The sequence below is a fragment of the Protopterus annectens genome, chromosome 8.part1 (assembly GCF_019279795.1).
Source record: "Protopterus annectens isolate FY-2018-M chromosome 8.part1, PAN1.0, whole genome shotgun sequence".
Taxonomy (NCBI): domain Eukaryota; kingdom Metazoa; phylum Chordata; order Ceratodontiformes; family Protopteridae; genus Protopterus; species Protopterus annectens.
Window position 1 is genome coordinate 25,959,675 of NC_056742.1, and position 12,983 is coordinate 25,972,657.

Consider the following 12,983-nt stretch of genomic DNA (forward strand, 5'->3'; position numbering starts at 1 on the left):
TCCCAGATTTCCCTACCATTTTGTGTTTTTTGGACTTTGTATTTTTCCTGAGATTTCTGTTATTCACTCACTCTATCAGACTGATATTGGTGAGGTCCTTGTTGTATTGCTTGGCTTAGGGTTACTGCTGTGGAGTAAGATAGCAGATGAAGTTGCAAACTTCCTTCTACAAATGCAAAAGCACAAATGATTTATTTTCCTGATACCTTCTAAGTATGGCATTTCCTTACAGATAGCCCATTAGCAGTTTTTTGGAAGGCCTGTGGGTATTTGTTAATGCATAAATTAGGTAAGTGTCTGCATAAACAAAAACATTGGTAGGTAGTACATTTCAAGGGCCTTGATCTTAGCAATAAATGAAAGGCTTAAGAGATGCCCCTCAGTCAACATTCATTTAATTTCAGTAATGACCGGTTTAGTACTTTCTATCCAGCATTACTTACATACCTGCTAATATGGTTATTCCCATGTATTTACAAGTAGGTAATGCTTTTATTCTGAATACTTCTTTTGCAGGTTTGACCTCTATACAAGCTTGTTGTAATAGAAATAATAATGATTTATACTTGGAAGACAAAGATCAGAGTGATTCAAAACATTTCTAGCAAATCTAATATGTTTCTCAGGTTACTTTAAAGACTGGTAATCCATATTAATCCAACTCAACAAACCACATGAAAAATATTATTGTACTATCTAGAAAAGTAATAGCTGACCAAGAGTTTTTTTTTTTTTTTTTTTTTTTGTCAAAAAGTGGCAGCTAGTGTGTTGATAGCCAGGATGAAAAGCAATGTGCAGAGTGGGCAACCTTGGTAGGCACCCTTTTAAATAAGAAAAACCACTTACATAAGTCCATTGGTGTTAATTTTAGCATAGGGACCTAAATACAATAGTTTGCATCAGTCTATAAAATCCCCCTGAATACCATATTAAGAGAGTCCAAGAGAAAGTCACAATCCAACAGATGACATGCCCTAGAAGGATCTAGTCACAAGGCACCTAACAGAGTTAAAGTGAACTTAGGGTTAGGATAAGTTTGATTCAATGGGCTAACTACATTTGGGACGTCCATTGCCTTCCTTTTACAAAGCCTTGGTGATGGTGGGGGATAAAGGTTGGTAGAAAGACATCCAACTGCCTAACCAGAATTTTGGCATAAATTATAGATTTTAGAGAAAAGATGGATATGGGTATATGGAGTGTCAGGTCAGGGTTCTCATTTCTGCTGAATAGCTGAATATTTGAGCTGTTTTGTTAGCTGTTATATACCTTCATCAACTTTATCACAAGCTGAGATAAGTGCAAACTTGCAGTGTTATAAGACAGTACTGCATTTTATTTTTCTGTTCATTTGTTTCATTGAATATTGTGTTAAAGATAGTACTGCATTTTTTTCTGTGCATTTATTTGCTTCGGTGAATATTGTGATCTGTCTCTCTACAGTAAGTGGGGGTTATTATTCTCACTTCATTGATATTAAGTGTTGAACTCTTAGCCTAGAGGGTTTTTCTCTGTGCTTATAAGTCTTAATCACTTATCTCTGAATTTATTTCTGCTGAATAGATGAATATTTGAGCTGTTTGGTTAGCTGTTATATACCTACATCAACTTTATTACAAGCTGAGATAAGTGCAAACTTGCAGTGTTATAAGATAGCACTGGATATTCTTTTTCTGTTTATTTTATTTATTCCATTGAAGATTATGGTAAAAATAGTACTCCATTTTATTTTTCATTTATTTTTACTGATTGGTATTTTTGTGTGACCTTCTCACTCATTGTTTTAGTTTGTTATTTGGGATATTTTGCAGTCACCCTAATGATAATGGACATCAGCTGGGTATAACAACCCTGTGTTTCTTATGCTTAGTCAAACACACTGCTTGCGCTGTGCTGATGAGGTCATAACAAGGCTGAAATATGCATATCCACAGCTAGTGGGGTTTGGCTTTATTTGCCTGAAATTGTCAATTAAAACGATGAAACAAGTCATGGGTATTCAGAGTTGCCAATTAGCTGAAACACCTGGTGTTCCTAAGGGTTATTTGCATATATCCCATGTGTCTGTGATTTAAGAGGTTTGAGAGGTCCCTCATTGGAAGTTCCACCTTTGGTATACTTAGTATGGATTGTTTAACTTCATCTAATGTAATAGGTCTATTTAGGTGTGCTTTTATTAATTCTGTCACCTGTGGAGGGAAATGCTGGCAAAAAAAATCATTCTGCTTCTGAATCACCAACAACTTTACACTGAAAAATCATTATAAAGGTATCAACCAAAATTTGGTTAATAAATTGAGAGTCAGAGTGCAACTTCTTGATATGTCTCTCTGGGTACAAATTTACATTTCTTTTCTCCCTGGCTTTAAGATTGTACTCTAGAAAATTACGGTCTGTTATATCCCTTCATAACTGAGTTTAAAACTGCCCTAAAAGGCCACCTCACTAATAAATGGTTATGTCCCTGGTCAACACCAGGGGAGCAAGTGACATAGAGAACAAATTCCATAGCTAGATCCCCAATCTCCTACAGCAGTACTATTCAAAACTGATTGTTATACAATATCCATTTGCAATATTTCCATAGTGTTGACTGGCCTCACACTTTTATCTAATATAAGCACTCTACACATCTATACACCTTGTCATAAATAGTTTCATGCTTGTTCATTGTTTATTATGTAAATATTTTTCATGCATGTCCATTGCTCATTATGTTTAAAAATTGCAACTATTATTTATGTTTTTCTGTGTTATGTTTCTACCAATACTGTATTGAAATGTGGTGCTTTTCTCCCCGGGCCTCCGCTGCAAAAGGACTGCCAGTCCAGATGGACTTTCCCGGTTACAAAATATAAAATAAAATAAATAAATAAACAAATAAAAAGTGCAGTAAAAATGTTTCCACTTTTCCCATCTATTGGATATGGAATTAAATGGAGGAAAATAAACACAGTCTTTAATCTTTGGGTGAAAATCTCCCCAACAATAAATAAGTTTATGATCCTTAATAAAGTTCCATTTAGCCTTAAGCACTTAAAGATGGTCAATCAGTTTGAGAGTCTAGAGCCAAACTGAAGTTTCCTCCAAACATCAGAGTCAAGTTCCATGGACTTGATACCTGTACAACTTTTGAAAAATTATGTTTTTTTCTCTTTTAATTTTAAACACTGTCTGAACCATTTAAGCTGGAATGTAAAACTTTACATTATATTCATTGTATTTGTCTGTGGGTGAGAGTAAACGGGCTCAACACTTCTTTGTCACTCTTGACAAAACCTGTTGTTCTAGCTTACAATGAGGTAAAAATTAAAGCAGCTAGCATGCACCAAAATAAATTTTTGTATAAAAATAGAAATTATTGGCAAATAAATGATTAACTTAATTTTGAGTAGGTATAATTCAATAAAAATTGGCTTGCTGTACAGCAGTAAAATCAGAAAAAAAATCAAATTGCTTACTTCACTTCCTGGCAGACTGGTAAGGCACGCAACATATCAATTGTTCAATTTAAACAAGAGTTATGTGTCCATGTTTAAGAGCTTTTCGGTCCATGGTGGGCACTATAAAATAGTTCTGTATTCTCTATACTCTACCTTTGGAAGTACCACAAAACTGACAACAGTTCCTTGCAATTTAGCCTACCAGAGGTACCAGCAAAAAAGTTTAGTTCAGTTGGTTGGATGCTTGTTTAAATGCCCCATGTTAGGCACACTCCATTTTCCCTCACTGAGGAGTGATCTATATTTTGGATTTGCTACTGCCAGAATTGGCAAGATACAATATCACAGTCTTTGGTTCCTTTTCAGGAGTGTATATTTATATTGGTGTTTCGGTAGAGGCCTTTCAGTGTCTGTCTGCATGTTAGCTGACAGTAAACAGTACAAGTATGACTGGACCAAGAAGGTGAGTATCTTACAATCTGACATATCTAACTATTCTTAAAGTCCGACAAGAACTCTGACAGAAATCCACTACAGTATGTATATTCCCAGGGCAGAATGAATTGGAAATTTCTTTGTGTCTGCAGCTGGACTATAGCCTTGCCCTAACTGTTTATCTTTCCATAGTACATTATTTTCTTGATTAACACCACCTCCAGGAAGAGATGGGGATATAGCTACTAACTTCTTTACAGTTTATTACTGCTATGTGAGCTTTTCACTCCTTAATATCTGAGAAGCATAATAGTGAATACATTTATGTATCTAGCTCTGAGGATTTAATTGTGATGCTACCTTTTAGATGTTTTAGGCAAATATCTTTGCATATAAGGCCCTGTGTTTCAGTCTTAGCTTGCATGTTTTTCCCTTGAACATTCCAGAGGTCTCTACTACAAAAATAACCTTAATTGCATGCCTTTTACTGAAGTGGGAACACAAATTTGATTTTGCTTTTCCTTTGATTACAGGGAAAACCTGTCTGAGCAAATGGTCCATTTTCAGCAAAGACCAGGGAAACAGCTCCACAATAGATTCAAAAACATTTAAATAGTAGCTGAGTAACTATATACAAGGGGAGAAAGCACCACAACAGACAAAATATTTTACAATGATATGGGGAGAAAGGCTCAACAAATATACACAAAAACATTTTACAGTAACTGATAAGCAATTATATAGAAGGGGAGAAAATCCCCACAACAGATAAATCACAGAGTAAAATGCATTTACAGAATTATTAAGAAAGCAATATGTACTACAATTTGCAAGACACTGCAGAAGTGGATGATGACCTTTATCAAGCAAACTAATATACATATATTCAAAATATTGACTATATTTCTAATAATGCATGGAACTGACAAATAATAGAGAATTCTTCTGCCAAAACAGACAGAGGAATAGAATGAGATAAGGAAGAGTAATGAGCAGGAGGGAAAATGAAGGACATGGTGAAAGAGTTGTCATTGTTAGAAAGATGAGAACGTGATGGAAGGAAATGAGAAAGGAAAATAAACAATAGCAAGTCTAGGCTGAACTGGTAGAAGAGAATGCAACAGAAGTATGAAATCATTACAGCACTTCGATGTTGGGTCACTAATACATGCTAAGATATGGAGGTGTTAGTGAATTTAAAGTGAGAAAGGCTTAGTTATAGTGAGTAGGTAGTCAGGTAACTGTTAGGGCTGTGCATGTAAAGTTCTAGGTGTCAGATATTTTTTTTAATATTGGTCTTGAAATTGGAAAGGTTGCTAATATACTTAAAGGATGAAGGGATAGAGTTCCAGGAGTGGGCTACGTAGCTGGAATAGAGAGACTCCTGCTGACAGGTATGGTTTGTTGGTAGTGAGGAGCATTTTGTTTCCAGATTGAAGTGGCCTAGCAGGTGTGTATGTGTACAATACATCTAGTAGGGCTTTGCTTAGCTCTGATTTATGTATTAATTTGGGGGACTAGGAGTAGATGTGTTTGAGTTGCTTGGCTAAGGCATGACAATTAAGCTCTTTTAGGGCTAAGCAGAGATGGGTTCTATTTGAGGAGTTAATGATAAATTTTACTATTTTATTATAATAAGTTTTTAGTTTATTTTGGAAGGAAGCTTGAAGGTTAAGCAGTACTGGGGAACCATATAATAAAGTGGGGAGTAGGATTGTAGAGGCCAGGAGTTTAATGGATGAATTGGTTTAGTATGTTTGTTCTATACAGTGCCTCTAATTTTTGATGAGTTTTTTGATAGCCTGTTGCACATGTACGTCAAATTTCAGGTTAGCATCAACTGTCATGCTAGTAGCTTAGTATTGGGGATGACTTCTATAGGGGTGTTATCAGATACTGTTATTGAGAAATTTTGTTTAATGCGTGTAAGGGTATTTGGGATGAATAACAGAGGCTGTTTTGTTTTATTGCTTTCAACTCATGAAAATGACTCTTGGGTGAGGTACTGCACAGTAGTTATGTTATTAGTAAAATATATTAATCTGAAGTCATCAGCATATTTTATGAGGGATACTTGACATTTGTCAGAGTGTAGGTTGTTGGTAAATATGTTGAAAAGAAGTGGTCCCGGTATGGAACCTTGCGGAACAGCTTTGTTGATGGGTATTAAAGATGAGTAAGAATCAAACCAATTAACAGACTGCAGTCTATTGGAAAGGTAGCTGGAGAACTAGTTGGTGGAAGTGTTCAACAGGACAAGTGATTTGTTCTAGATGAAGTCTATGGGAACTGATATCAAAGGCCTTGGACATATCTAGAAACATAAGAGAAACCAGTTGGCTTTTGTCTCTGGCTAGGTTAATAGTGCTGGTAAAGTTTTACAGAGCTGCAGTAGTTCTTTGCCCTTGTCTAAAACCATGTTGTGTGGGGGTAAGGAGGTAGTTTGTAGATGAGTCATTAATTGATTATGAATACATTTTCAAGAATTTTCAAAGGAAGGGAGAGAATGGCAATGGGTCTAAAACTGGATATATCACTGGAGTTATCTCCCTTGTGAAGAGGGATGGTGTGAGATTGCTTCCATAAGGCTGGGACATGCCATTGCTGAATACATATATTCATGAGGATGAATACTGCAAAGGAAATTGAGCTGGCTGCTATTTTAAAAAATCAGGAGAAATTCCATCTGGGGCAGATGTACTCAGTTTAATTTGTTTGAGGTGTTTCTTGATTGCTATGATAGATACTGGTTGAAAGGAGAAAGAGCGAGTATTAATGGAAGTGGGAGGTAAGACTGTCAGGTTATTGGGGAGGTTGATGAGTTTTGAGTTTTGTTGTGAAGCAGTTTAGCAATGCTAAAGAGAATGTGATCATTGAAAGCATTAATTGTTTCTTCTGGGGAGCAATGGGGGTTGGGGTTAGTTGTCCATTTGATCCAGGGTGTAGTTTTTCAGATATGGTGGCCCAGAATTGTCTAGAATTTTTGTAGCATCTATTCTGCAAACTGGAGTAATATAGTTTCTTGTGAAGTTTTATCTAGAATTTGGCTTTATTCCATAAGCATTTATATTGCTGAAGATTGTTTTCAGTTTTATTATTGAGCCTTGCCTTCCAGGCTTTATCTCTATTCCTCATTAATTTCCTAGTAGTAGGAGTGAGTCAAGAAGCAGTGTTGTTTTTAACTCTTTTAAGCCTGGGGGAGGAATGATGTTCAGCAGTTCCATAAATATCTTATTATTATAGTCAACAGAATCAGCTATTGACAATACTTTTACAATGTCCTAGTTGTTAGATTGTAATGAGGTTTTAAATAGCAGTGGGTCAAAGTTGTTCATGTTGTGAGAGAATGTGTATATGTATTCCCTGGGAGACGTATGGCATTATTTTGTGGCATATAAGGGTAGGTGGTCAATAAGTGTGCTAGCTAAGGTACTGTGAGGGCTAATATTCTTAGGGTGACTTGTTAATTACCAATCCAGGGTTCTAGTTTTACCATTTTCCAGGTTGATTTAGTAGGATCATTGTTAAGTTGAGAGTAATTGTATAGGTTTACACTAGAAGTCATTATCTCAGAGGTAAGACTTAGCAATATTTATGGCAGCCCTTTATATCCCACATGATGACAACATCAGCACATTGTGTACATTGTCAGATAACCAAGATAACATGTCTTCCCCAGTTGTAATTATACTAACTGATGTTAAAATGAACTAGTCATGTGTGTTCAGTGCTGGGTAACTTAGAAGTAGTTTGGCATTGTGGAAGGGAGGTACAAGATATGTGAAAGGTGACAGGGTTATGCTACTGGGGTACATTATTGCTAATCCTCCTGCTTTTTTGCTTAATCTATCAGCACTAAAAATGGTAAAGCTTGGTGGTGGTATTTCTGTGTTACTGATATTCATTTCAAACCATTTAAATGGTTAGGCATCATGCTCTCTATTTTCAGTACTTTTGTTACATACAGGAAAATAGCATGGTTGATACACAGTGAGATATAAAGGCAGAATTAATAAATGCAATCAAGACACAGTAGCAATAATACAATGCATGCAATGTTTAACAGCATCCGCAAAAAAAGCAAAGTAATAACATTAGTGCTTATGATAAGTGTCTGTATTGGTGATATTGATGGTCGGGTCTATATTAGATCAGCGAATGATTAAAAAAGTGAACACTGATTGATCGACCTTATGTAAGCGAAAGCTTACAATCTCGAACTGTCAGATCAGCGATTTTTTTCCTAGGAAAAAAAATTGCTGATCCAAAACACATACACACAGCACAAGCACACCAAACAAACAGAAATCCACACACATACACCTAAAATCTGACACCTAACCCTACACTAAACTATGCACATACCACTAACTATCCACTTACCTTAACCCAAACCCTTACCCTAATGTCCATCACTATCACACACTCACCTCACCCGCTCCCTAACCCTAACTCACGTAAACCCGCCCTAACCCTCACATCCACACAATCGCACACATACATAACCCGAGCCCTAACCCTAAGTCACCTAACCCACCCTAGCACTCACATCCACACAATCGTCCACTTACCTGAATCCAACCCGTAACTTTCCACCACAGCACTGAAAATACCAAAGCAATAGAAACGGATAACCAAAACCAAATTCTTTCCCTAGGAAAACATTTGGGTTTCTGTTGCTTTGATATTTTGAACATTCGCTAAAATAAGGTCGCTCAATCAGTGTTTGCTTATTTAAGCATTCACTGATCTAATATAGACCCTTGATGGCCATAGCTATTTCCCTTTATATTCAAAAGGGGTCTTTCTTCTTCACGGCCACACACAAGACATTCTTATCTATTTGTAGACTCAGTTGACCAGTTCAGGGATTTATGCACTAAAATTAACACATCCATTTCAGCTGAATGAACATATCTAGAAACGGCTTATCCATTCCAATCTTCCTGAATAAGATTATAATATTGTTTCTTTAATGTGGTCTGTTGTAAAAATATAAAGTGAGGCTTAAGCTTAGTGATCTTGTTAAAAATGCAGTACATTTATGGGCTGTTACTATACCTTGCACATTCCAAGAATGCATCTTTGTAGAGTTATTAACATTGACCCACATCAGAACAATTATTTAAGTTCACAGAGTGATGTAACACACGGCAGTACAAGGCTTGTTTATTTTGATAAATTAGTGTTCTGTGCATTCCATTTTCAGTTTCACTTCTTGGCTAGTAAACAACAGTGTGTCAGGAGCAAGACCCTCAGAGTAAAAAAAAAACTGCTAACCTTAGAGGTGCACTAATAAAGAGTCCTTGACCAGGGAAACAAAATGTATTAGATGCACTCCTAAAGAATTCTTATATTATTAACGCTTCAGCTTAATAAAGTTATTCCACCAGGCAGATATCCATAATGGCATCCAAACATAACCAGAAAGTATAAACTATAGCTCAATTTTCTCAACATATTTAAATAAGACATTCAACTGAAAATATCCCATAATCCTTTGGGCCAACAGTTGTGTTGAAGTAAGGAAGATAGTTCCAATGACTGCCGGATAAGTCAGCCACAGCATCTACAGAGATTACTGCACAAAGCCTTCCAACAGTGGAGAAGAGTAAGAATAAGAAAAACAGTCGCAGTACCTCTGTCTGTCCTCAGTTGTGTGGACACCTTTTAAAGCATTGTTACACATGGTTGGACTTCTGACTGAGGCCTCCCAACTATATTCATCATTCACCTTCAAGAGCTACTGATTAGGAATAATGAATAGTCCAGAGTTGGCATCCAACATGCAAAAATGATATAACAGAGTCTACCAGTTATAGGTAGAAATCGCCGGTGTGGAAGTAAATAGGGCAGTTTGTCCTTTAGCATTGCCTAAGGGAGTGACTGAGTCCCCCATGTTGCTCACACTCCCTTTGTGTCATTTCACAGCAGGTTGGCTGTTACTGGAGGGAGCTTCAAACTTTTCCAGTCTTCTTTTATCCCTCAGATTGTTATCTAAATCAATTTCTCCAGAATCATTCAACATTGATTTGGATGTACAGTGCAGTAAACAACTGTCCAGACAGGCATGAGCTTCCTTTGGCTTTACAGTACAATTGTACAAGCTTATATATAGAGTGGATTGGAACTTTAGTTATACCTTCCTTCCAATCACTTTCATGTTTCTGATGACAGTAGCCATTGACTTATGCTTCAGAAAGGAGCATTATTGTAATGTGGGATACCACTCACGGTTATCTCTGTGGGTTTAAATTCATAACTCAGGTCTCTGATTTTACAATGAATAACTCCTAATCTTTTTAATTAAAAAAAAATGATACCTATCAATTATTTGTAAAACAATAAGAGAAGAGTTTGGTTCTACAGATTTATTATTTTGGAATTACTCAGTTAAGATTAATCAGCAGGCCTTTTCTGATGTAGATAAATGCTGAATGCTTAAATCTGTGGGCAAATCTAATACTTCTCTTTATTGGGAAATATATACATGAAGATTTCTTCACAGAGCTTGTTTATCTCCACATGAAGAGGCTTTAATATATAATTATGGGAAAATTAATTGTTGGAGGTCTAATGAAGTCTCCAACGCTGACTGGTTTCATATGATGTTGGATTGTAAAATAGTAACTCCTTTTTAAATTGAATTTAGAAATTTTACCCGAGCTTTGTGGACAGATAACTGTATCATTTCTAACTCCTTGATCTTATTTGATGCTCCAGTTACGGTTTCCATTCCTAGGGTACAGGTACCTTTTCTGTGGTCCATTTTAGCTATAGCAAGAAAAATAGTCACAAAAAAATTGGAAATGTAAAACTACTCTTTCTTTCACTGAATTCATTAATTTAGCAAAAAAATATCTGTAAAAAAGAATTGTCAACTACCAAAATGAAAACTTTGAATATTACTCATCTGTTTAGATTTAGGTCAAAATTAAGTGATTTACTTGATAAACTTTAACAATTTAGTTTTCTATGTTTGATTTTGTTGTGGACATCTGTAAATAGTTATGTTTTTAATCTATTTATCTTTAAATGATTTTGTACAATCTTTATTTTAAAAGTAATACATTTGTTTAGGGACAAATTTTAAATATTGTTCTTATAAATTTAGAAAGTTGCTACACTAAAAGATGTATTTGCAAAAAAATATATATATATTATATATATATATATATATATATATATATATATATATATATATATATATATATATATACATACACATATATATATATATATATATATATATATATATATATATATATATATATATAGGTCTACTTTCTTCTATCGAAATTAGAGCTCACCAAAAAATAATTTACCGAGCACAGAAAGTGCAATCTACCAAGACTTATTTGTTTGACAATTAGAAAGCCTATACAACAAGTATTGTGGAAGTCCCTTTAACAAGCGTGTGTACTAAGTACATTTTGGAAACATGGCAAATACGGTGCCTATCAACCAGGAGTGCTTGATGCAGTATTTCAAACTGCCAAATCTCAATGGGGAGGCAGAGCTGTGACAGCATGTGTTAGTATGGGTGAGGAATTAATAATGTCTATTGCGCACAATCATACAGGAGACCTGTCTAATATAGAAAAATATACTGTGTCATAGTTTAATACAGAGAGCTACATTGTCTCATGATTCTGCTTATGTAATTGTGGATGATGCGGTTTCATCTTCTTCACTAGACTTTGCACCCACTCTGCTGAGCAGAAGAGCTTTGCTGCAACAAGTGAGGAGAGCTCAGGTAAAAAGCAGAGGAAGACCCATAGGTACCTGAATTTCTTTGTTAGACATTAATGTATGGGAGATCCTTTTGAAAGATGGTTATTTCATACAGAAGTTTGTGTGATTTTGCAACAGACAGTATAGTGGTATTATTCACGACTGTGCAGAATCTATCGGATTTGTCTGTATCGGATATCTGGTTGATGGATGGGACCTATTTTATTAAAGGAACTGTACACTATTCATTCAGTAGTGAAGTACGGACCATACAGTAAGAGTGTTCCATTAGTGTATTGCTTTATGAGTAAGAATTCTCTGAAATCTTGTAATTTTCTGTGGCATGGTTTGTTTGACCTACTCTCGAGTAATAGCTTGGAATGTCAAGTATCATATATATTGTGTGACTTTGAAATAGCTTCTTTAAAATTAATTAGAATAAATATTAATGAGGTTATGTGTCATGGCTCCATTTTCCATTTTGGGCTTAACCTCTGGAGAAAAGTGCAAAGCCTCGGTTTAGTGGCATTGTATAATTCGTCTCTGTCATTTCAATTAGCAGCTTTGGAATTCCTTCAGGAAGTGGATGTTATTCCTATCTTCTACAAGTTAAGGGATAGTTTTCCCATAGAAGGTAAAGAACTACTCCGGTATTTTAATGAATGGCATGTGCTAGGCAAACCAAGAACCTTTAGTATAAGATGCACTTCGGAGATCAGATTTCCACCTCTCCTTCCTATCTCTTTCTGGAATGTATCAGTTTTAAATTATTTGTTTTTGCCAAGGACTCAAAATGCAGTTGAGGCTTGGCACAGACTGTTGAAAATGTTTAACTGGGAAACATGTCATGGATTTGTATAATGTTATGTGGGCTGTTGCTAGGGAACAAAGCAGAGTTGATGAAATATGGCTGCATATGTCTGCAGCATGCTCACCATCACCAAAGAAAGGGGCAATTATAAGACAGCAGTTGCAATTTCAAATTATATTTGACCATAGGGATGTTTATACATGTATTGAGTATGTATCAGCTATTGTAAATTTGTTAAAGATGTGAGCTCTTTGTTTGGATTAACACATTGGGAATGTTATGGACTTTATATAGTAGTTTTATTTTTCTAGCATAACTGTTTTATCATAGGGAATATAAGGGATACTTTTACACAGCTTGGATGTTTTGTGGTATAATGTCACTCGGGGATGTTTACCATATTCATAACTTCATAGGTTCATAGGTTGGTGCTAGGCTTTCAGACCTAGGGCTTATACAAGCCAAGCCATAACAATTCCCTGGATATTTCTTCCCACAATATTTACTTCCCTAGTTCCCTGTCTAGCAGGGCGACTTACATGATCCCTGGGGTGAATTTC